A 25,906-nucleotide genomic window follows, 5' to 3' on the forward strand; every position below is an offset into this window, starting at 1 on the left:
TTAGGATTGCTGTTTCTTTGCTTTTTTGTTTGTTTGTTTGTTTGTTTTTGTCTAGAGGACTTATCCAGTGACTTAAGTGGTGTATTAAAGTCCCCTACTATGATTGTATTGCTGTCAATCTATCCCTTGATATCTTCCAGGAATTTTTTATGTATTTGGGTGCTCCTGAATTGGGTGCATATATGTTTGTCAGGGTTATATACTCTTGTTTTATGGATCCCTTTAGTATTATGAAGTGGCCTTCCTTATCTCTTGTTATGGCATTCACTTTGAGGGCTTTTTTGTCAGATATAATATTGGTACCCCAGATTTTTTTCATTTCCATTTGCCTGAAAGATATTTTTCCATCTCTTCACTTTCAGTCTGTGTGAGTCCCTTCTTCTGAGGTGGGTCTCTTGTAGACAGCATACATATGAGTCATGTTTTTTTATGCATTCAGCCACTTATCTTTTGATTGGAGCATTTAGTCCATTTACCTTTAAAGTTATTATTGAAAGTTACTTGTTTGTACCCATTTTTATTTTTTGTGCCTGTTTTCTTTTTTAACTTTTTATTTTTATTTTTACACCAGTCCCTTTAGCATTTCTTGCATTTCTGGGTTGGTAGTGATAATCTCCCTTAGCCTCTTTTTGCCTGTGAAGCTTCTTATTTCTCCTTTAATTTTGAATGATATCCTTGCTGGATAAAGTATTTTTGGACTCAGTCCCTTGCTTTGCATCACTTTGTAAATTTCCTTCCATTCTTTTCTGGACCTATGTGTTTCTGTTGAGAAATCATTTGATAATCCAATGGGAGATCTCTTCTATGTAACTTTCTGTCTCTCTCTTGCAGCCTTTAAGATTCTCTCTTTTCCTGAACATCGTAATTATGATGTGTCTTGGTGTGGGTCTTTTTGGGTCATCTTGTTTGGGACTCTCTGTGCTTGTGTGACCTTTTTCTTCTCCACATCAGGGAAGTTTTCTGACGTTATTTCTTCAAATAGGTGTTCTAACTCTTGTTCCTCTTCCTGTTCTTTTTTTCTGGCAACCCTATTATTCATATGTTTCTTCGTTTCATGTTGTCGCATAGCTCCCTTAGGCTCTCCTCCTGTATTTTAATATTTTTCTTCAATTGCAGTTCAGTTTGTGTGTGTTTTGCTTCCCTGTCTTCTAATTCGCTAATTTGGTCCTCCACTTCTCCTAGTCTACTCTTGAAACTTTCCATGGTGTTTTTTATTGCAGCTATATCACTGTTCATTTCTTCTTGATTCTTACATAAGATTTTGATTTTTTTATCCATTTATTCTTGATTCTTACATAAGTTGTTGTTTTTTTTTCCCCTCCATCCAGTTTATGAACTGTAGGATCCTTATTCTGATTCTTTTTCTGACATATTGCATGCCTATGTTTCACCCAGCTACTTTTCTGGCGCTCCTCCTTTTCTTTCCTTTGTGGGTTTCTTTGTCTACCCTTTTTTGGTCTCACTGACTGATCTAAATGTTGAGTCATACAGTAGCGGCTCCTTGGGTGGGAGTGGCTCCTTGGGCTTCGGTTATTCCCCGGGTGGTCATGGAAGTAGCTGCTCCTCAGTTGGCAGCGGCTCCCCTGGTGGGTGCTGTTCGCAGCAGTGGTGTCTCCTCTGGCTGATCGGGGAGGCTGCTCATACAGCTGCTGTTCCTTTGACAGGTGTGGTCTGATCATGAGGCTGCTGCTCCTTAGATGGGGGCGGGCTGAGTGCGGCTGCTCTTCCTTATATGGGGGTGGTTTGCTAACGTGGTTGCTGCTCCTTGGATCGGGGCTGACTGCATGCTGCTGGTGTTCCTCAGATGGGGCGGGCTGCCCGTGAGGCTGTCACTTCTTGGACAGGGGCAGGTTGCTTACAGGGCTCCTGCTCCTTATATGGGTGTGGGCTGCTCACACAGTTACTGCTCCTCGGATGGGGGATTGGCTGCTTGCGCGGCTGCTGCTCCTTGGGCAGGAGTAAGCTGCACGTGTGGCTGCTGCTCCTCGAATGGGGGCGGGCTACTCACCCAGCTGCTGCTCATCAGACAGATGCAGGCTGCGTGTGGCTGCTTCTCCTCAGACCAGTGCGGGCTGCACAGGGCTGCCCCTCCTCAGATATGGGCAGTCTGCTTGTGTGACTGCTGCTCCTCGGGCAGGAGTGAGCTGCATGTGCGTCTGCTGCTAATCGGATGGGGCTGGACTGCTCTTGCGGCTGCTGCTCCTCGAATGGGAGATGGGCTGGTTGCGTGGCTGATGCTCCTTGGGCGGGAGTGAGCTGCACGTGCAGCTGCTGCTCCTCTGATGGGGGCAGGCCACTCACCCAGCTGCTGATCGTCGGACAGGTGCAGGCTGCATGTGGCTGCTGCTCCTTGGACCAGTGCAGTCTGTGCAGGGCTGCCGCTCCTCAGACGTGGAAGGTCTGCTCGTGTGGCTGCTGCTCCTCAGACTGGGGTGGGCTGATCGGGCAGCTACTGCTCCTCGAATGAGGGCAGGCTGCTCATCGTACTGCTGTTCCTCATACAGGTGTGGGCTGCTCACACAGCTGCTGCTCCTTGGATGGGGGCAGGCTGCTCATGCAGCTGCTGCTTCTTGGACAGGGCCAGGCCACATGAGGCTTCTGCTCTTAGGCTTGGGGCAGGCTGCTTCTTCTTGGACAGGAGTGGGCTGCTCATGTGTCTGCTGCTTGTGTGGTTGCAGTGCCCTGGGCTAAGGCTTTGGGCTGGTCAGAGGGGAGCATGCTTCATAACTCACAGGAACCTGCGCCCAGGGTGACTGGAGACTCGTTGACCATGGGACCACAGCCGAGGTAGCAGGTCCCTGGCAGGGGTGGTTGTAGAGTCCCAGGTGTTATCTGAGGGCACCCTGGGTGGAGGTAAGGTTGGTATTCCAGTTACGGCAGCTCTCCCCTTCAAAAGGCTAGGCCTCTGAGGATGATCCAACCTCACGGTACTATTTACAATGGTAGCAGAGGCTGCCTAGTTAGATGAGCCCAGTTAGGCTGACCCCGAAGGTCCTGCGGGATCTAACTGTGCCTCACTCACATACACACACACACATCCCACATGAGCACACACTCCTCATTTGGTCCCTCACTCACTCACACTCTCTCCCTCACTGCCACCTTCTTCCTGCTCTGTAGTTGGGTCTGGGGTGTTATTGACCCGTTCGTGGATAGAGTTTCCTCTCCCAGTTGTCTGGTTATGAGGCTCGCTCTCTAGCACCTGTACAGGCAGGATAAAATTTATCTTGATAAGACACAACATAGAAGGAACAAAGCACAAATGTGCTCATGACAACAATAACTCCACTATAAGTGACCACCTGAGAAGAGAGAATTAGGGGAGAGAAAAGAGAGCATAAATTATATCCAAGAGAGAGAAAACAATAAGAGAGAAAAGAAAAAAGGAAGAAAAAGGATATATATATATATTCACAGAACCGATGGATAAACAAAACAAAACAAAACAAAAATACAAACACCAAACCCCCAGCAAAGAGGGTGGGGGCAGAATCTGTAGAGGCTGAGCTTATATACAGAAAATAAGGTTTAAAATTGGATGAATATGGGGAGGATCTCAGTTCAGTATAGAGGAAGTAGAAAGGGGATGGGTGGATAAGAGGAAAGAGAATGAGAAGAAAATAATAATAATAATAATAATAAATTTACAAAAAACTTGATTTAAAAAATGGTATAAAAATAGCAAATAAAACTAAAATAAAATAGAGTGATGGAAAAATAATGCAAAAAGAAATAGAAAATAAAGCAACAAACAAAAGCAGGAAAATGAAGAATAAAAGAGACAACAAATTAATAATAAAAAAATCAAAATGAAAAAGTGATGTGTTGTCCCTTTGGCTGGCTTAAGATCCCAGTCTTCTGTGCTGTACTGTTTCTCAGGTTCCTGTTGCTGGGATTGAAGGTCTCTAGGCCAGTCCCTTTGGACTCTCAGGAACTATTTAGATTTTTTTTTAATCCTTTGTACCATTCAGGATGGAATCTGGGTGTGGCTGTATTGGTTGCTTGGATATTGGAGGGAGGGGCTATCTCTTCAGGACAAAATGGCTGCCCAGGTTCTGGACTCAGGCATGACTCAGCGCCAAACTCACTGCCACTTCTCCTGGACCCCCCTCTCTCCCCAGATTCCACAAGTCCGCAACTTCTCCCACTCTCAGCCATGGGTAAGTGTCTGTGTCCAAAAGGTCCTATGCACTAGGCTCAATGAAGAAAGGCACAGGTCACAGAGGGGGCAAAAGCTGCGCCTCTGCGTGCTCCTCTCCTGTCGGCACTCCTCTTCAGCCTTTCCTGACTGTGGACCCAGATCCAGCAGTTCTGCGGACCTTCTTTACACAGCCAGACACTGTGCCTGTCCCAAGGGATGTGGCTCAAGCCGGTGCTGTGCGGATTCCCTCTGACCCTCAGGGCTCAGACAGCTGGCAGATTCTCCTTCCCAGAGGCTTGATTTTACCGTTCTCCAGGGGTCCTCTGCCCTTCCCAGCTGCAAACTGTCTCCCAGCTGAGTTTCCTTCGCCAATTTGGGCTGGATGTTATTCCTTTCAGCTGCTCACCTATCTGCTCCGGGACAAGGCTCACAACACATCCATTTATACCGCCACCATTTTGTCTCCCCTTGTATTCATTTTTGATTGGTTATTTTTTATGGCTTCTATGTCCTTTCCAATGCTTAATATCTTTGTTTAAGTTCTCACTGAGATCATTCATTCTTCCCCCAAGGTTCTTGAGCATCCTTATAACCATTTTTGTTGTTGTTGTTGTTACAAAGGCATTTAGTTTATTCTCATCAGTGTTACTGATGTTCTCATGTTCACATTTCCCAGTGCACTTCTTTCCTTACAGTAGTTAATGTGCAATCTCACTTACAGACTGGGGTGGGGTGGGGAGCTCAGCCCAGAAAAGGGCAGGTGTTGGCACTCCACATAGACACAGCAGCTTGCCAGTCCTATGGGAACAGGGGTGACCAGAGGCCTCTGGTCTTTTTTGCATTGGTTGGTAATTCTCCATTCATGCTCCTTCCTGGTGCCCAGGTCCGGGTGGGAACCATGCAGCTCAGAGCAGGGCTGAGTGGGGGCGGAGAGGAGCAGGAGGGGAGGAAAAGCAGCAGGCCACCTGAAAGGGCAGGGTGGATGGGCACAGGGGTGGCTCCTAAGGTAAGGCACAACCCTGTCTTTGGCTCTCCTGGTGAGGAATTTCCCCACCCTATCCCTTAACCCCTCCCCCACCACCAACACACAGTCCCCTGGAGCCAGGGATACCTCCTGGGGTCCCTGAAACAAGGGCTTCTGCCACCCAACCCAGTGCTGCAGGGGTATGGAGAAGGCACAGGGGCAAGCCCTGCCTGAGGACAAGGCAGGGAGGGGGCTAGGCAGGGATCTTCCCAGGAAAAAGAATGGGGAGGGAGAAGACACCAGACCCAGGGGCTGGCCCCCAGCTAAGGCCTAGAAGGGGGAGTACCTTGAGACTTCTACCTCCTTTTGGGGGATGGCTGGAACCCCAGCCCACCCTTCTGTGGCCCCTGGAGCCCACCAAGTGACCTGGATATTGTGTTTTGGGATGACGCTGGGATAGAGTGTCAAGGCCAAGATGAAGGGCAGGGGAGATACGACTAAGGTATTTGTGCTTTAGCTGGGGGGTGTTAACTCCCCTCTCATACACTTGCCCCCAGCGCCTCCCCACCCCCCCACCTCCCCCCCCCCACACACACACTCAGGCCAGAAAGAGGAGTGCCAGGATCACAGCCAGACCGGACACTCCAACTCCACAAACAGTGTGTGCAGGCTGTGGGGGCTACAGGGTGGGAGGTGGGGCCTCCAAGTCAGGTTCCAAGGGTCCATTGGGATAGCCCCACCCACCTCTAGCAGGCTCCTGCCTCTGAAAGCTATGGGCTGTCGGTCTCTCGGGGCTGTCAGGGAGGAGACTAGAAGTGAGAAGAGAGGTAAGGGAAAAGGCTAGACAAAAATGTCAAATGAGTATTACACACATATGTAACACTCTTTGTAATACTTTAAGCAATAAAAAAAAAGCAAAAAAACCCCAAAACTCAAAATGAGAGAAAAAAAAAAAGTCAGATGAGTCAAGTGACACCCAGCAGCACAGGGAGATGGGAGCAAAAAAGAAAAAAAAAGAACCCTCTGGTTCACATGTAAAACTCAAAATCACTCACACTGGATGAGGCTAAAAAGAGAGGAATGCTTAGAGAGAAAATTCAGCAAAAAACTGCTAATGCAGTGGGTCCTGCCCTGTTCCCAGGAGCTGGGCTCTGCCAACAGACCAAGACCAGAGATATCCTTCAAATATAGCCCAGGCGATGGCTGCGGCTTGGGATCTCATCTTGGAAACCTGCACCCATACTCTACAGCAGTGGTTCTCAACCTTGGCTGCACATTAGAATCACTGGGAATCTTTTTAAAATCCTGATTTCTGGGCCTCATCCTCCAGAAATTCTGTTTCTTTGTTACTAATGTTGTGGCCCCACCCTATAACAAAGAAACAGAATTTCCGGAGGATGAGGCTCAGAAATCAGGATTTTAAAAAGATTCCCAGGTGATTCTAATGTGCAGCCAAGGTTGAGAACCACTGCTCTATAGGCATGCACGCATTCAGTCTACTCCCACACCCCTCACCCCATCCTACCTCCCATGGCCCCCAGGGACCAAAGGGGACATCAGACACAGTCCCATTGGTTTGAAAAATAAAAGGAATCTTATACTCCAATATTTCATTAGCTAAAAAAATGTTTTAAAAAGTATGTACAGGGGATGTGGAGCTGGGAGCCCTGCCGTGGGATGGGGTGGGGAGGGAGGGAAGGGCAGCAGCAGCCTGCCAGCATGCTCCTCTGGTTCCACCGCCTCTCTTATCTTCATTTATTTTAAAGCAAAACTTCTCCACATTCACACGCACATACACCTGTGAGCCTCCAAAACCTCTCCTCCTATCCTCAGAAACTCTGGGTCTGTACTCCTCACTCAGGACCTGTCCCACTCAGGTCTGAGGGGCCTGATGGGGCAAGAGAGGCTGAGTACAGGGTTGGGGAGAGAGAAGGGTGCTGGGCGCACCACCGCCTGCCACCTTAGGTCGGTTTAGGTCAGTCGTGTAATTTCTCTGAGCCTCAGGTTTCCTCAGGTGTCACAAGAGCAGTCCCCACAGCCTCGCCTACCCCCAGCCCCAGGTGCAGGGACAGACAAAGGAGATCGGAAGGTGCTTTTGGAAAAGTGGAAGCACTGGGAGGTGGTTGCAGGAGGGGGCCCCTGCAAGTCCCATGGGGCTGCAGTGAAGTGTAGAGAAGAGGACCGCCCCTCGACTGCCCCTCCCCTGCCCAGCCTGGTTGAGTAGAATAGGAAAACAATTGCTAGGGGTTAGGAGAGGAGGAGCAAGTACTCCCTGACTGTGCACGTGTGTGTGTGTGTGTGTGTGTGTGTGTGTGTGTGTGTGTGTGTGTGGAGAGAGAGAGAGAGAGAGAGAGAGAGAGAGAGAGAGAGAGAGAGAGAGAGAGACATGCAGAGCTTGCACCACTGCCACTCTCTTTCAGCCCACTCGGATTGGAGTCAGGGGTGGGAAGGGAGGCCGAGGGGCTGGAGCATGCAGCACACCCTGTGGGTCCTGAGGAGGGACAGACAGTAGCTCCCTACCAAGATGGTAGGTGGGTGGGTGACAGGAGGGGGAGTGTGACGGCCTCATGGAGGGCTTGATGGGGGTTACTAGAGAACCTCGGCTGAGGGGCCAGCCTCGCCATCATGGCTGGCTGTTTCAAAGCTGTGCTCCATGCCCATCATGTTCGGCTCCAGCTTTCCCGTGTCACTGATGAAGGTGGTGTACCATAGGTATCACCCTCAGGCGGCTTCCCCTTGGGAACCGAGCTCTTCCGCAGGACACGGTGGATATTGGTGCACATGTCGCCCGCAATGGCATTCATTTCACTGTCTTTGAAGTTCGGAGCAAAGCTCTGACAGTAGTACTTAACAGCATGGAGGACACAACTGTCCAGCAGTTTGCGTCTGGGGTCATTGGTGGAAGAGCAGATGCCAGTGCCATAGCTGTTAGCCAGTGTGTTCTGGTCAAAGAAGGAGGCCAGGAGGCACCGCAGCAGGACCTTGTGCCATGTGCCTGCACTGAAATGGCAGTTCATGAGCTTGTGATGTACACATTGGTACCTGTCACAGCTCTAGCTTCTCAGAGGGGTCTCCTTCATCATAGAGCTTGGGGTGGCAGCAGTTACCGATCTGGTTGATAAGTGTGGCGGGGAGAGACGCCAAGTCTTGCCACACCGGGATACGATTCTGGGATTCAGGGGTCACCTGCTCTGGAAGGGCCTCCACCTTCTAGGCACTTTGCCCAACATTCATCATGCTATACATGGTGTACATGTTGCAGATCTGCCGGTATTGCTCATCTGTGCCCTCCTCGCCCTCATCCTCCTTCTCCTTCTCCTCATTGTGATAGGAGCCTGGGCTGTCGCTAGTATAGGCACTCGAGGTACCAGGGCTGGTCCGCTTGGACATGGTGGGCCCGCTCACCATGCCCCCTGTTGCCGCTGCTACCACAACAGCCAAGGCCGGCTGAGGTGGCCGGTTGGCGACCAGGTCCAATGTGGAGAACCTGGCCATCTTTCGGCTACCATTGCCACCACTGCTGCGGCCAACCTCGGCCTCCTTCTGGCTGCTGTCCCATAGCCGCTAGGCCACGGGCATGCTCTGCACTGAAGTCCCACTCCTGCTGTTCTATCTTGACATGGGACTAGGGACAACGGGGTGCTACAGGCCATCCAGCTCGATGTCTGAGCCACAGGGCTCTGGGGCTCAGAAGACGGAGCATCCTTGGCATGTAGGCCCTGGGAGTTGCAGCTGGGAGAGCTCACTTTGAGGAAGAACTGAGTGCCCTTCTCCATGATCTCCTGGATCTGCAGGAAGCCAGTTGTGTATGTGGGCAAGAACTGGTCCCCCATATTCATGCTCAGGCGCCAGTGTAGCAGAAGCTGAGGATTTGTTGGAAGGATTGGGGTTGCACAGCCGCTGACAGCTCTACCACAGTGCTCTGGCTGCTGTTGAACAGGTCCCGGAAGTAGGAGCTGCTAGCAGCCAATATGGCCCAGTGGGCCTTGAAGGCATGGCCTTTGACCACCTCTGACACATCACAGTACAGGCTCTGAAGCTGCTGCTCATTCAGACACTCCTAATGCTGTTGCCCGAAGTTCAGGATCTCCATCTGCAGGGTCTGGGCCATGGTGGCAGCTGCACTGTGGTTGCGCTCTGGGGGCTCCTGGCAGATTGCCGCAGGGGCAGCTGGGTCTGGACCTGCGCTCAGGGCACAACCCCCTGCTCTGGGGCCTTGGCCTCCACCTCCCATGGCCTCTGTGGTCTCTGCAGCCTCTGTCTCAGCAGCAGCTGTAGCCGCACACCAGTGGTTCTCAACCTGTGGGTCGCGACCCCTTTGGCAGTCAAACGACCCTTTCACAGGGGTCGCCTAAGACCATCCTGCATATCAGATATTTACATTACGATTCATAACAGTAGCAACATTACAGTTATGAAGTAGCAACGAAAATAATTTTATGGTTGTGTCACAATATGGGGAACTGTATTTAAAGGGCCAGAAGGTTGAGAACCACTGTAGGCCATTCATTGTGGGCCTGCCCCCCCCCCCCCCCCCCAAGCTGAGCGCCTATAACCAGTGAAAACCGTGCCGCGGCAGCCCTATAACCATTGTTTTAAACTCTGCATCTGATAGTTTGGTTGTTTCCATCTTATTGAATTCTTTTCTGGGGATTTCTCTTGTTCTTTCATTTGGGACATATTTCTTTGTTTCTTCATTTTGTCTTTGTGTATTAGGTAGATCTGCTATGACTTCCAAAGTTGTTATGATGGCTTTATGGTGAAGAGATCTTGTGGCACAATCTTTTAGGTCACCTAAGCTCCACGCTCCAGAAATGTTTCTTGTGGGTTATGTGCACCCTCCTATTGAAGTTGAATCTTTAATGCTGCTGGTCCTTTCATGGGTTGAGTTAACCCTTCAGGCTGGCTGACTATAAAAGTAAACTTTGAGCATTGTGTATGAGACACTGTGCAGGGACTTCCCCCTGAGGCAGAGTTGTTCCCAGTGGGGTCTGGTGCCTGCTAGAATCCCCCTTTGCATATGCCACTTGTGTGGCTAGTTGGGTCAAGTCCTGGTGTGGTCTGAAGCCCACCACTGGTTGTGTTGGTTCTGGATCAACTTGGGCAGGATTTAGGTACAAGGCAATGTCAGAAGTTGTATGTAATCTGCCTTGGACTACCTGTCTGTAGCTACTACACTGTTCACGGTGGCTGCATCTACTGGGCCTGGGTGTGTGTGGGAGGAGCCAGTCTGTGTATAAGTATTGGCTTCCTTTAGCTTAGAACTGCAGTCAGATCTGGAAAAGAACCTAGGCTTCCTATGGTCTGCCTCCAGGTGAACCAGTTGCTCTGCCTCCCCCTGAGGTTGCCTGGTCTTCCTCTAGAGCAGTGGTTCTCAACCTTCCTAATGCCGCGACCCTTTAATACAGTTCCTCATGTTGTGGTGACCCCCCAACCATAAAATTATTTTCGTTGCTACTTCATAACTGTAATTTTGCTACTGTAAACAATATGTAAGTATATATGTGTTTTCCGATGGTCTTAGGCAACCCCTGTGAAAGGGTCGTTCGACCACCAAAGGGGTCGCGACCCCCAGGTTGAGAACCGCTGCTCTAGAGCCTTCTGAAGGAAGACTATAGAGTGCACCCAGGCTGATTGTGAACCACAGACCATTCCACAGGTTGTAAGCTCAGTAGGGTGGGGCAACTGGGGTCAGGAGGATAGGTCTAGTGCAGTGATAGCGAATCTTTTGAGCTCAGTGTGTCAGCATTTTGAAAAACCCTAACTTAACTCTGGTGCCGTGTCACATATAGAAATTTTTTGATATTTGAAACCATAGTAAAACAAATATTTATATTTTTGATATTTATTTTATATATTTAAATGCCATTTAACAAAGAAAAATCAACCAAACAAGTTCGCGTGTCACCTCTGACATGCATGTCATAGGTTCTCCATCACTGGTCTAGTGAGTTCCCTAGTTGGGGGTCACTCAATTAATTTCTCAATGAGGGGAAAGTAGCCCCTACTCCAGAGCCAAACCCCTAAGTCTCTGCCAGATTCTCCAACTCTAGTTCCTCCAGGAGGGGTATGCTGCAGTTTCAGTTGGGTGCAGCCAGCCATCCCCTCTGCAGGAATATGCTCAGCAGCCCCAAGCCCAGAGGGACAAATCAAAAGAATCTCCCATTGGGGGGGGGGTGCTAGCCCAGCTCATAGGAGGTGGCTAAGTACTTCATCACAGTCCCAGACAATAGCCTGCAAGGGACTCACACTTTGAATGTCCCAGCTCTGAGCTATTTTCCCTTCACCCTGTGGAACTGAGCCAAGTGGGGCAGGATATCCAGGACTTTGCATATCCTTTAGGGGGTAGGGGTGTCCACAAACCTGTAGGAGGGGATGGGTACTTCTTTTCCTTCCCAGGGTAGCCCTGGCTAAGATGGCTGGGGAGATAGAAGTCCCTCCTCCCACAATGTAGCCATACACCTCAGCAGTGCCCACTGGTTCCTGAATAAAAGCTTCGCGGGGGACATTCTCTAAAAGTTCCAGCTCTCATAGCTTCTCAGCCCTTTTGGCTAAGATCAAGTGTAGTATCTATTCTTATCATTTTAATATCTGATACATCTTCTATATGAGGATGTATATTAAATACATTAATATATTAAATGAATTTTTGGAGCAGGGAGATGGAACAGGAGCTTGCTCCGTCCACTCCATGCATTGACCCGGTATTGCAGTACCTCTGGAAACGGTGCATAAAAAGAAAGAAAGAAAGAAAGAAAGAAAGAAAGAGAGAGAGAGAGAGAGAGAGAGAGAGAGAGAGAGAGAGAGAGAGAAAGAAAGAAAGAAAGAAAGAAAGAAAGAAAGAAAGAAAGAAAGAAAGAAAGAAAGAAAAGTCCCAGCTCTGTGCAACACTCTGGTGCCTCTGCTGGCTGAACTCAGCAGTATGGGACCTTTTAAGTGGTTCAACAGGTGGGGAGAAAGGCACCAGATGTGCACTTGAAATGTGGGTGACCAGACCTCCTTCTAAAACCACACAACTTAATCACTGAGTCTCCACCAAGAGCTTCTCCAGAAAAGGAGGGCACCAAAAATCACTGCTGGGTGCAGCCAGCAGATCCCTCCACAGGACCCAAATATAGCAGAGTTGGGGACTGTACAGTGCACTCCACAGGCTGGTGCTATAACAATAGGAGTACTGGTGCCTGGGAGGTGGCATCTGGGTCACCCAAGCAGACAGAAGTGCCACTGATTTTCACTAGCTGATGCTAGGTGGGCTCCTCTTCCTGTCACTGTTATTTTGGGTTGGGATCCTTGCATGGAGTTGAGACCTCATGCTTCTGGGGAAAGGGAGTTTTGTAGCCATGATATCCTTCCTGCTCCTTAGCCACCACACCTGGGCTTGGGGGCTAGTCATTTCTGCATCTTTGCCTTTCTTACCAGTCTCTATGTGGCTTCTTCTGTAAATCCTTGGTTATAATATTTCAGTTCAGTTGATTATTCATGCTTAATGCTTTATAATATAGCTGTAAATCTGGTTGGGGCTGGGAGCAGGTGAGTATAGCTTCCATCTACTCTGCAGCTATCTTGGAATCCCTTCATCATTTCTTGAAATAGGTTTTTAATTCCTTGCTCTCTCTCTTCTTCTTCTGGTACTCCTATGATACAGGTGCTATTAAACTTGATGTTGTTACACAGGTGCCTAAAACTATCCTCATTTTAAAAAATTATTTTCTTTTTGCTGCTCTGATTGGGTGTTTTCTGCTAACTTGTCTTCCAAATCACTGGTTTAATCTTCTCCTTCATCTAATCTATTGTTGATTCCCTCCAGTGTATCCTTCATTTCAGATATTGTATTCTTCATTTCTTCTTCTTTTTTTAAATTAAATTTATTGGGGTGGCATTGGTCAACATGAACATACAGGTTTCAGGTGTGGGTTTCTATGTTACAAGATCTGTATATTGTACCATGTGCTCCCCACCCAAAGTCAAATCTTATCTTGTCACCATATATTAGGACCCCCTTCTCCCTTTCCCCTTTCCTTCTGGCAACCACCACATTGCTGTTTGTGTTTATGAGTTTCAGTTTTATATCTCACACTAGGGGCCCAGTGCACGAATTCGTGCACCTTGAAAGGAACTGTGGGCTGTGAGGCTGCGGTGGGCACAGGGGCCGGTCTCTGTCCATCCTCCATGACCCCTCCTGACCCCTCTGGCCACAGCCCCTGGTCCCCTCTCTGCTGGCAGCCCTGCTCCCACTGCTGCCACTCCCAAGTGCTGATGATGCCAGCCCTGCTCGCACCTACTGACAGCATGGAGAAATTGGGACCAGCACTAGCAGCAGGTGCAAGCAGGGATGGTGCAGTCAGCAGCGGTGGCTGCTGCTCCAATCACCCCTCAGGAGCAAGGGGAGGTGGAGAAGCCCTCAGGGTGATAGAGGCCAGCAGCTTCCACTCACACTCTCTGATGGTGCTGAGCAATTGGGACCAGTGCCAGGAGCCAGCAGCAGGTGCGAGTGGTGGCTCCAGGACCAGCAGTGGGTGCGATTGGCAGCTCCAGTGCCAGCAGCGGGTGTGAGAGGTGGCTGCTGGCCCCAATTGCCCCTCAAGAGCAGGGAGAAGTGGAGAAGCCCTGAGGGAACGATTGGGGCTGGCAGTCGCTGCTCGTACCTGCTGACGGCGCTGATCAATCGGAGCCATCTCCTGGCACCAGCAGTGGGTGTGAGTGGAGCTGGAGCCGGCATCAGGTGCGGGCACCTGGCAGGAATGCAACACACGAGAGCAAAGAATTTTCAGTAATCACCAGAGGCTCACCCTCATGACAGAAACCGGTGCCCCACCTTGGTCTGGCACCTCCACTCACCATCCTGCCATAGCTGATGCCCACCATGTTCATTGCGTGCTCCCTGGTGGTTAGCACATGTCATAGCGACTGGTTGTTCGGTTGTACGGTTGTTCTGCTGTTCAGTCTATTTGCATATTAGGATATAGATATAGATATAGATATAGATATAGATATAGATATAGATATAGATATAGATGATATAGGTATGAATGAAATCATATGGTTCTTAGTTTTTTTTGACTACTTACTTCACTTAGCATAATGTTTTCAAGGTCTATCCATGTTGTTGCAAATGGCACTATTTCTTATGGCTGAGTAGTATTCCATTGTGTATATGTACCACATCTTCTTTTTCCAGTGCTCTACCAAGGGACACTTTAGTTTTCATATCTTGGCCATCATGAATGATGCTGCAATAAACATAGGGGTGCATATATCTTTGCTAATACATGTTTTCGAGTTTTTCGGGTACATACCCAGGAGAGGAATTGCTGGGTAGTTCTAGTTTCAATTTTTTTGAGGAATCACCACACTGCTTTCCATATAAGAAAGTGGCTGTACCAGGCTACATTCCCACCAGTAGTGGATGTGGGTTCCTGCTTTCTAAAACCTCTCCAACACTTGTTATTGCTTGTCTATTTGGTAATGGCCACTCTAACAGGTATGAGGTGGTATATCATTGTAGTTTTGATTTGCATTTCCCTAATTGCCAGTGAGGTTGAACATATTTCATATATCTATTGACTGAACATATGTCTTCTTGGGAAAGGTGTCTGTTGAGGCCCTCTGCCTGCTTTTTGATTGGGTTGTTAGTTTGTTTGATGTTGTGTTTTATGAGTTCTTTATATATTTTGGAAGTTAAACTTTTGTCAGAGCTACTGTTTGCAAGTATCATCTCTCATCTGGTTGGCTGCTTCTTTGTTTTGTTGTCAGTTTCTTTTGCTGTGAGAAACGTTTTAGTTTGATATAGTTTATTTTTGCCTTTATTTCCCTCACCTTCAGGGTCAAGTTCATAAAATGTTCTCTATAACCAAGATCAATAAGTTTGGTACCTATATTTTTTTCTATGTAACTTATTGTTTTGGGTCTTATATTTAGGTCTTAGATTCATTTTGAATTAATTTTTGTACATGGGGACAAACTGTAATCCAGTTTCATTTGTTTGCATGATGGGTTAGGTCTCAGTTTAGAACATGTAATATTTTGATACCTCTATAGGGGCACCTCTTCCCTGCATGGAACTTCTCTATATTCAGAAGTTTTCCAGGCTCTTTTTCCCAGGATTTAGAAATTAGTAATGTGAAATAGCATTTCCCAACTTTAAAGTTTCCCAAAGATATATAACCACCAGTGACTGGTATCAACTAAATAAAGGAGGGAAGTTTTCAAACATTAAGAGCTGCATAAGTTTCTGCAGTCTTCACTTATGAATTAATAGCTTTTCCTTTCTTCATAACTCCTAAAGCAAATATAGAAGTTTGATTAGGTATTGATAGTAATAAAGCTGAATTCCCTTTAAGAGTTTGGTAAATTAAAATGCAAAAGCTCATATATAATGTTCAGTTACATTGTGAGTCTTGAGAAGCTGGAGGACAACCTCATTCACTCACCAGAATGTGGAATTCTGTTTCACAATTTCTTGGATACAATTCCTCTCAAACCTTTTCCTCACAGATTACATTCTAAAACTAGCTAGGTGATTAGGAGAAGAGATTTATCTCACCAGTGGTCTTATCTGTTATTTCCTCCTTATTGGGAGATGAATGGCATGACAGAGCAGAGGCAAAGAGGTGTACAATCAATTTTCAAGGTGCTAAGTCAAGAAGGTCAGAGCTTCCACAGCATGGCAACAACTTTGCAGATGCCCACATTATGATGGTTGAAATAATAAAGCCCAGCAAAGTTGAAAGCCAAGAGTGCCAAGAGGCCTGCCTTGGCAGCTTTCTGCAATGCATCCTTTTGAACATAGTTAGTAACAACTTGTCCAAGGCCCCGATGACTATATAGAGAGAAGACCACAGCCAGGGAGTAGTCCATTGCAGAGGAAGAATTCAAATACACAGCTGGAAGTAGGCCCAGGAGCAAAACACTGACAACCCTCTCACCAGTCCAGAATGGCAGCTGGGTGACAGGTGAATGTGCTGTATTCCACACCATCCTGGCATAGGCTGGTCCTGGAGAAATGCCGAGATTTGAGCAGGTCTGACCACTGGGTTTTGAAGGAAGAGAGCTTGGCCTCCTCGGGCACTGCAGAGGACACAGCCTCCCTACACTCACCATCTCGCTCCTCAAGGCTGATATTTCTTTATTGATTTTCTGTTTGGTTGATCTGTCTAGAGCTGTCAGTGGAGTATTAAGGTCCCCAACTATGATTGTGTTGTGATCTGTTTCTCCCTTTAATTCTGTGAGTAGCTGTTTTCATTGTTCCCTGGTTGTATGCAAATATATTAAGAAGTGTTATGTTTTCTTGATGTAGTGTCCCCTTTATCATTATAAAATGTCCATCTTTGTCTCTTGTTATCTTTATTATTATGAAATCTATTTTTGTCAGATATAAGATGGCTACACCTGCTTTTCTATGGATGTTATTTGCGTGGGGAATCATTTTCCACCCTTTTACTTTGAATTTACCTTTGTCTTTGCAGTTTAGATGTGTCTCTTGTAGGCAGCATAGGATTGGTGTTTTTTGTTTGTTTGTTTATCCACTCTGCTACTCTGTGCCTCTTTATTGGTGAATTCATACCATTTACACTTAGGGTAATTATTGATGTATGAGGATTTTCTATAGCCATTTTGTCTTTTGTTTTCTGGTAGCTGTGTGCCTCCCTTGATTCTTTTCCTTTGTGTTTCTGTGTGTTGTCTTTACCTGGTGGTATACTTCTTTCCTCTTTTTTTTTTTTTTTTTTTTTTAGCTGTATGTCCTGGTTTGGAGGTTTTTGTGTGTGGTTACCATTAGGTTTATAAAAAATGTACTTGCATATATACCATAGCTTTTTTTCTCTTTTGAGTGTGTCTGATCGTCATCTTCCTTTGCCAGTTCAGACCTTTATCCCCTTCCCTTGAAAGTTTTTGTTGTCACAAATTATCCCTTTTTAAAAAAAATTTTATTAATTTTTTATAGAGAGGAAGGGAGAGGGATAGAGAGTTAGAAACATTGATGAGAGAGAAACATCGATCAGCTGCCCCCTGCACACCTCCTACTGGGGATGTGCCCTGCAACCAAGGTACATGCCCTTGACCGGAATCGAACCTGAGACCTTTCAGTCTGCAGGCCAATGCTCTATCCACTGAGCCAAACCAGTTAGGGCACAAATTATCCCTTTTTATGCTGTAAGTTTTTTGGTGATCTTAGTCAGATTGTTGTGACCCTATGTTCTTTGTTTCAGGTAGAATAACTCCCTTGAGTATTTCTTGTAATGGAGATTTTCTGGTGATAAAATCCTTCAGCTTCTGTATGTCTGGGAACATCTTTATTTTTCCTTCATGTTTAAAGGATAATTTTGCTGCATATATTATTTGTGGCTGGTAATTTCTATCTATCAGACTTTTAAATATTTGGTTCCACACTCTTCTGGCTTGTAGACGTCCTGCTGAGAAGTCAGATGAAATTATAATGATTTTTCCTTTGTAGGTCACTTCCTTCTTTTCCCTGGCTATTTTGAGAATTTTTTTTATCATTAACTTTTGACAGCTTTCATACCAAGTGCCTTGAAGAAGGCCTCTTGGGATTGAGGTAACTACGTGTTCTGTTTATTTCCTGGATTCGAGGATCTAGTTCTTTCCATAGGTTTGGGAAATTCTCATCCACTATTTGTTTGAATAGACTCTGTTCCATGCTCCCTCTCCTCCTCCTCCATAATGACTATAATTCCAATATTGTTTTTTCTGATGGAGTCAGGTAGTTGTTGTAGAGCTCTTTCATTTTTCCTTATTCTCAGTACTCTCTCTTCTTCCCTCTGCATCATTTATTGATTCCTATCTTCGATATCACTAATTCTTTCCTCCAACTGTTTGGCTCTGTTTTCTGTGCTTAGTAGTTTCCTCTTAATCTACTTAATTTTATGTTTCATGTCCAGAATTTCTGATTCGTCGTTTTTTAGTTTCAATCTCTTTGATAAAGTACTCGTTTTGTTCATTGATTTGTTTTCTGAATGCATTGAATTGTCTGTATCTTCTTGCATCTCACTGAGTATTTTGAAAACTGAAATCTTGAAATCTGTTATTTATATCCCATATCTCCATGTGTTCCAGCTTGCTTTCTGGAGATTTTTTTTTTTTATTTTTTCCCTAGTCATCCTTGTTACTGTGGTTATTCATGGTATTCACTGTTCTCCTTTGTATATGCATTTATCTCTGAAGAGGTCTTTCTACTATTTTCCAGTAGATGGTGCTAAATTGCAAGAATTTTTACTTCTGTGATCTCCCAATCTTGAACCTCTGCAGCTTCAGTAAGCCAGTACAGCCACCCTGCTTGAGTGTGGGGTTTGTTTTGCCCTCACCATAATGGCAACCCCTGACTTCCATGGGGTTCTGCCCCAAGCACCTCTCCTAGGGATCAGTCACAGAGGGAAACAGTGGTTCTACTGCAATAGCTCTTTGTTTACAGATAATGTTCTCCTGGAAGGAGCAACTCCAAGGGCAATGAAAGGTGAGTTTTGGGAGTCCAAGTGGCAGCAGTGCTCTGTGGTTCCATTTCTTTGTCTGAAGCACCACAGCTGGCCCCACAGTGAAGATCCACATGGCAGAATCCTGTGCTCTGTCAGGCATCTGCTGACTCAGACACTGTTCACTCCCTCGCTGCTCAACCTACTGGGCTGCCTGCCCCTTCTCCCACAGGTCTCTCTCTGTTCCTCTCAGCTAAAGGATGTGTCTGCTACTACTGGATTTCTCCCCTTTCCCCACCAGCTAAGCTATGAGCTCCCAGCTGCAGAGTTGCATCTGTGGCGTGTCTGTGTTGTCCTCCCTTCTCACCTCCCCACTTATTCCCTGTTGCCCACCTTTAGATGTATCAATGCACAGTCTCTCAGATGTGCATCTGTGTTGAGCAGGAATTTCTTTGTTGAATTATAATTGGCTAACCTGTTGAAATTTCAAGGGTAGAGGACAATGGGCTCTCTCACACCACCATTTCTCTGATGTCACCCAGTAGCATGTTCTTCATTTCTGACTAGTCCTTTTTTATGGTTTCTATGTAATTTTTTATGCTGTTGAAGTTCTCACTAAGTTCACTGAGCATCCTTATAATCATTGTTTTGAACTATATTTCTGGTAGATTTTTCCCTCATTTATTTTCTTTATTTTCTTTCTTTCTTTCTTTCTTTCTTTCTTTCTTTCTTTCTTTCTTTCTTTCTTTCTTTCTTTCTTTCTTTCGAGATTTTTAATGTTCATTGAATAGCCTTATAACCAGTGTTTTGAAGTCTATATCTGGTAAATTGCTTGCTTCCATTTTGTTGAGTTTTTTTTTTCTGGAGTTTTGTCCTGTCCCTTTATTTAAGATATGTTTCTTGGTTTCTTCATTTTGGCTGCCTTCTTGTGTTTGTTTTTGTGTATTAGGTAGATGTTTCAGTTTAGGCAGAGTGGCCTTATGTTGTAACTATCCTGTGAAGTCCAGTGGTGCAGATTCCCCGGTTACCTGAGCCAGGTGCTGGAGGACTGTCTCTTTGTGGGTTGTGTGTGCCCTCCTGTTGTAGTTGAGCCTTGATTGTTATTGGTATGCCAGTGGATGGAATTGACACTCAGGCTCACTGGATGTGAGGATTGGCTGTTACTACAGCAGATGAGCTGTTGTGCAGGTGCTAACTCCACAGAGTGGATTCACTGTAGTGGGGTTCTGTTGCTTATTGAGTCCATCCTTTGGCTGTATTATTTGTGGAGCTAATTGGGTGGTGTTTTGTGTGGTGTGATCTGAAGTTGGGCACTTGTTGAATAGTATTATCTTTGGGCACTTATCAATGTGGAATTGTGGTGAGCCTGGCAGACAGAACAGAGTGGGTCCCTATGCCACCAAAGGCCTTCCATAAAGTAGAGAGATGCTAGGTCAGGAAACCCAAGTTCAAGTCCAGATCTGCCTCTGACTTTGGATATGACCTTGAGCAGGTCATGGGATTTTCTGGGACAGACCAGGGTTTTGGAGTGGTGTGTAGATGGGAGGAGTGCTGGCAGATCTGGCAGGGAAGTGCATTTAAAGACTGATCTGCTGCTCTTCTCTTGCAGACAGGGTCTGTGATGACTGCAAAGCATATGCAGAGCTTGGCATGCTATTGGGGAGAGCTCCTAGCCTCTAAGAGAGTGGGAGACAGGGGAAAAAAGCAGGATTGAAATTCCATCAGGTGCTCACAGAGCCTGCTCCATGGATCCCCCCCATGTCTTTGTTTCATTTAATCAATATGCAATTAAATTAAAATCTCAGATTAAAAATTTCCAGTGGTGTTGAGACCAGGTTTTCTGAGCGGTCGGCAGAGTGGAGGCTCCTGGATCTGCCAGCTCTTAGCCCCTCACCATCCTGGACTGTCCCACCCTCTCTGGCCTCAAGGTTACCTTCCCCAGCCATCCAGGCCAGAGTGAGACTCCCATTTTCCACTTAACAGGGCATCAGTGGGGCAAGAGGATCAGGAGAAAAGAATCTGCTCACTAGACCTTGAACACCACCCTGGGCCATCAGGGTTCTGATTACCCTCAAAAGATCAGGGAAAGTGGGGAGAGTGAGGCCATTGCAGAACTGGACTGAAGCCTGGCCTGCCCCATCTGCTTACCTCCTGTCTCCTCCTTCCTTTGATTGGCCCAGACCAGGGCACCAACACCACTGGTCTGAACGTCACTATGTGCATATGCTATTCTGACTCTTTTACACACATTAACCCATTTAATCTTCAAAACAACTGCTAGAGGGAAGTACTAATATTAATTCCAGATGAGAAAACCAAGGCACGGAGCACCCAGTGTCACCAGCTAGTTAATGGTAGAACTAGGATTTGAACACAACAGTGCTTGCTCCAAACCCCTTAAGCACTAAAGGCTCTGGTATTGAGACCTTGCTATTATGAGCCGCTTTGGAAGGCATGGATTCCAGGACCCTCATTACCAGAAGGTGGTAGAACACTCAGCCACCTCCTGAGCAGACCCCACACCTGCCACAACAGCTCATCACATGCCCCTTCACAAACACAAAACTAGCTCTTAGGCAGGAGGCTAAAACTCCTTCTGGGGCTCACATAATCAACACCTGAAGTTTCCAGTCTTCCTATACAAACAGCATTGTTCAGAGATGTCTGAAACTCTGCCCTTAGACCAACACTGGCCAACAGAAATATACTGAGCCACAAATGCAAGATACATATGAAATTTAAAATTTCTAGTAACCACATTAAAAAAAAGAAACAGGTGAAATAAATTTTAAAATATATTTAACTCAATGCATCTGAAATATTACAATTTGAACATGTATTCAGTATTAAATATTATTGAGCTATTCGTACATTCTTTTATTGTTCTAAGTCTCTGAAATCCAATGTGTAGTTCTCGCTTATAGTTCATCTCAATTCAAACAAGCCACATCTCAAGAACTCAGGCCACACGTGGTCAGTGACTCCCATTTTGGACAGTAAAGCCTTGGACAGTCACACTCTGTATTCAGTTAAGATTTTATGAGAAAGGAAAAGATGGGATTCCTGCTTTGAGGACACTCTTGAACTCACTCAAGCAATGGGACCTGTGGAAGGAAAATCTCAGAAAGGAATGTATGGTAACAGGTGCATTCCCCACCTCAGGGGTTATCTGAGGAGAGGGAGGAGAGGAGCCAGATCCTGAGAAGCTGGACCTGGATGGTCTAGACAGGTAAGGTGAATGGGGGAGAATTACCAGACAAGAGAAGCTAGACTCAAACCGAACGCCATCCTTTGCTCTCCCCGACCCCCAGCAGCTGCTATTCTGAGACTGGAGGTCTTCTGGGAATGGAAAAAAGAGAAGAAAACAAGAGGAAACTCTGTCTTCTTAAAGCCTCAGACCCAGGTAAGCAGAGAGAAAGTGGCCTCCAGAGCCAGGCCCATCTCACTTCCTGCCCCTTCCCCCTTGGAAGGCTGGACCCGTCTTCATTCCTGGTGTCAAGCATGCTGCTGCCATCATCTGCCTTTGAGAGAACAATCTCATGGCTGGTTCTCCAGCAGGAGAATGGCCCTGTCTCTTAAAAAAACTTGAGGCCATGTTGTCCAAACAAATCAGTTCTTGGCCTTCAGAATATTGGAAGTTCAGATCCATACCATAAACACCTTATGGTCACTCCCCATACCCTGACCCAATCCCAGGAAGGGTGGTTGCCCAGATACATACCAGCTAGGTGGGGAGTCTGTGACCTCAAGTGTTGGAAAGCCTCCCATCTTGGAATCTGTTCTTGGAATCTTTCACTCTTTAGAATTATAGTCACATCTTAGGTTCTTCTCATTACAAAGATGCTCAAAACTGAAGTGTAGAACATCAGTGCCTTAGAAGTGTCTCATTTGAAGAGCTCTTAACTGAGTTGGACTAATATGCTGCCTGGCATCTCTTCCCCTCCACTGTCCATGCTATGGGCAGAACTTTGTCTGAATTGATTTTCCCCGACCCAGGGCTTTCCACCTGGATGAACCATAGTTGGGACCTATTTCCTTTGCATGTCCTTGACATTCACTTTCGTAGAATATCTAAATTCTTGACCCTGGTGATATGGAATGTTCTGGTAAAACTCTGCAGCTGCTCACACCCCAGCTGCCACACTACCTTCCTGGGTTTGCTATTTTTTCTCCTCTCCCACACCCCATAACCCGCTGGCCATCCTCTTGGCCATTGGCCTTGAATCTTGCTTCACTACAATTCCTTGGGTCAGGAAGGCTCCTGGTGCTGGGGGCCAGCCCCAGCGGGCCCAGGGGTTCCCAAAGGTGTGGACGGAGTCAGCGAAGAATGTTTTACATGGAGACAGCGTTCAGAACTCTCTAGCTTTCCTTAGTCTCTGTGGATCTTCCTGTGCCTGGCTGAGGCCACAGAGAAAGATCCCAAGGCAAGCTGAGCCTTTATTTTATAGTGAGAGATAAACAAAGTAGTGGTTGCCAAAGTTACACTGTTCTTGTGAGTTTCACTTGTTTACACTGTTCTTGTGAGTTTCACTTGTTTACACTGTTCTTGTGAGTTTCACTTGTTTTTGTTCTTGTGAATTTCACTTGTTTACACCATGGTTATACTTCCTGCACTTCCTCAGCCCATTAGCTTCCCAGATAAGATCTAGGGAGTGTTACAAGGTCAAGCCTAATTATTCTAAGAGGACTGTGCCCTCTAAGCTGGGAGTGTTTGTGACTTTGCCCACAGGTCAGTCCAAGGCTTAACCCTATATCAGCTCCCTACATCTCACCCTTCTTTTATTTTTTAATCTACTATAATGAGAGTTTTTAAGCTACCATAATGACAGTAAAACTTAAGCATCAAACTTAAGCATCAAGAACAAAACTCTGGCTATTAAAACAATAACAAAACAATGCCAATGCAAAACCCAAAACATTTTAAAAGTTGAACATAACATTTTTAAAACTAGTAACAATAATAAAACAATGGCAATGCAAAACAGCAATAAGTGAGAAATCAAACCACAGTAACATTTTTCTACTAAATGAAAGTTTCTTTTGCCGATTTACTCAGAGTCCTCCGACTTGGCTGAGAGAGTAGCTTCCACTTCTTGCTTTTCTACCATCTGCTGGGCCTCAGTTGTTAACTTCTTCAGCTGACCCCAAGTTGGTGGTTTGTCTGTCCTTGTTGATCTGGCTAGTGGGCGGTGTCACTGGCGACGGGCTTCCTAAAGTGTCAGCGTGTTGTACAGCTGGATCAAAGGGTCCATCAGGGCCGCATTTGATGGTGGTGTCAGTGTCCAGGGAGGAGTCAGCTGTGCCCTCTGGGTCAACTGATATAGATGATACTGGGGAGGAGGGGGAGGAGGCAGATATGGAGGGTAGTAGAGAGAAAAAGAAGAGAAAGCAAAAGAACTACAAGGCATGGAAGTGTTTAGAAAAAAGAGGAAGAAGAAAGGAAGAAGGCAGCATCCTGACACAGCCCTTTCCTTCAGCTGCCCCTTTCCCTGTGGTCCAAGATAGAAATGGGAAACAAGTCCTGTTGCAGTGAGAGGGCAGCTGCTGTCAGCCAGACTCTGTCTTTACCTGGGTCCCGATCTGAGCTGGGCCAAGTCTCTATCCATTATCTGGGTCCCAATCTGGGCTGGACATGGGAAGCTAGAAGCAGCCATGGGGGCAGGAGACCTTCCTCAGAAGGGGTGAGTGTTGAAGCCCCTGCACAATTGGGGGAATGAGGATCTGTGCTGCACCTCGGTTGAACCCCTAGTTCTCTCCTACTGGCCCCCGACTGTGCCTGTCTTAGGTCGCCCCACCCTGTGGGGTCTTACCCGTCATTGACTACCAGCCATCTCTGGGCCAAGTAGGGTGATGTGAGGTTCAGTTCTGTGTCCTTGGTAACCTATGCCTCTATGGCCTCCATGCCCAGCAACTGCCTTTGGATCCCCTCGCCTACTGGCGGGGCCCCGGCATTGATCACATATCTTGGGGAACCCAGGTTTCTTCTCCAGGGAGCTCACACCATTGGACGAGAGACAGATCCATGGTACCAGCCACCGTGACCTCAGTAAGAACAAAGAACTCAGGCAACAGCTGTGGGCAAATGGATTGTGAGAAGAGGGTCCCTCTTGACACAAGGGCAAGAGGGGCCAATATAGGACAAAGGAGAGTCCTGGGACAGGGCTTTCTCAGCCCAGGATGTCAGGCTCTTGGCACAAGACAACTCCACATATGGGGCATATACCAGAGACTCCCAGTCACGGCAGAAAAGGGAGGTGCCCTTCCTGGAACAGTAGGGTAGGGAGATTCTAGAAAAGGCTGTGTTCAGGAGAGAAGGAGAAAGGCCAAAGAACCAGCAAACAAGTAGTCAGATTAAGAAAAAAAAGAAAAAGGAAAGGAGATGTGTGGCAAAGCTGGGACATAAGGACAGACAAATAGGAGGCACATGTGATCCTTCCAATGGACAGGTGGTTCCAGCTCAGGGCTGCACATCTGCTGCAGACAAGCACTGGTCAGGTGTGCTAACTCGGCCTCCCAGGGGTGACGGTCCCCAGGAAGGAGGCAGAGGCTGCTCCTTCTGGAAAGATACAAAACACAACCTCTTCTCCACATCATTACTAGATCTTGTAAAACTCTTGTCTGGTTTGCATCCTTCCACTGGGCTAAGTCGGTAGAGGCTATTGTACAGGAGGCCCGATGCCTTTTGGCTGCTGTACAACCCTCTGCAATGTATTTCCAAAAAGTCTAACATATAACATTATTCTCCCCCTCCCTTTTTTTTTAATCAGACCAATGAGTAACATATTTTGAATTCCTGATTATTTCAGAGAAAACACATTTTATTTTTTCAAAAACAAGTTATACATTAGATATTTAATTAATTTCTCCCAATTCAATTTGCACTTTGAACTTTCAGAGCTTACAAGTCAAATATTAGCAGTTCTTTGATTAACTACACTTTTATATTTTTAAGAATAAATTTTAAAATCTAATAATTAACTTTAAACCATGTTTTTTCTGCCCAGGGAAACTGAGAAGCAAACTTGCAGGTATTAAAAAATGACTACTGGTGGAAAGCTGATTTCAAAGGAGCCACCTCTTGGCTGCTTGACCTTTTCTGGGCTAGCAAAAGGTGTAGCCACTGAAATGCAAATTAACATTCCTAAAGATGGCTACTGGCGGGAATTGGATTACCTGCATGCTAGGGGAAGGGGTGTCTACCCCTCCCTCCATTAAAAAAGGGTGTAGCTTTAAACTTTTTAATGGCAAGAAAAGAGACCTTAAACTTTCAGAGCTTTAAATCTTAGGTAGCAAATTAAATACTTAGCATTTTTCAAATCAATACTTTTACATTTAAGGATACATTTCAAATAAAATATAAGGCATTTTCAATTAATA

General features: G+C 46.4%; 3 pseudogenes; 1 reads left to right on the plus strand and 2 right to left on the minus strand.

Moving 5' to 3' along the window:
* Positions 1 to 7,694: 7,694 nt before the first annotated feature.
* Positions 7,695 to 9,216, minus strand: LOC118660759 (annotated as a pseudogene).
* Positions 9,217 to 11,635: 2,419 nt separating this feature from the next.
* On the plus strand, positions 11,636 to 11,843 carry LOC118660803 (annotated as a pseudogene).
* A 3,552-nt stretch (positions 11,844 to 15,395) lies between these two features.
* LOC118669227 lies at positions 15,396 to 25,708 on the minus strand (annotated as a pseudogene).
* Positions 25,709 to 25,906: the final 198 nt, after the last annotated feature.

This window comes from Myotis myotis, unplaced genomic scaffold (assembly GCF_014108235.1).
Source record: "Myotis myotis isolate mMyoMyo1 unplaced genomic scaffold, mMyoMyo1.p scaffold_m19_p_1, whole genome shotgun sequence".
In the NCBI taxonomy this organism is placed as follows: Eukaryota; Metazoa; Chordata; class Mammalia; order Chiroptera; family Vespertilionidae; genus Myotis; species Myotis myotis.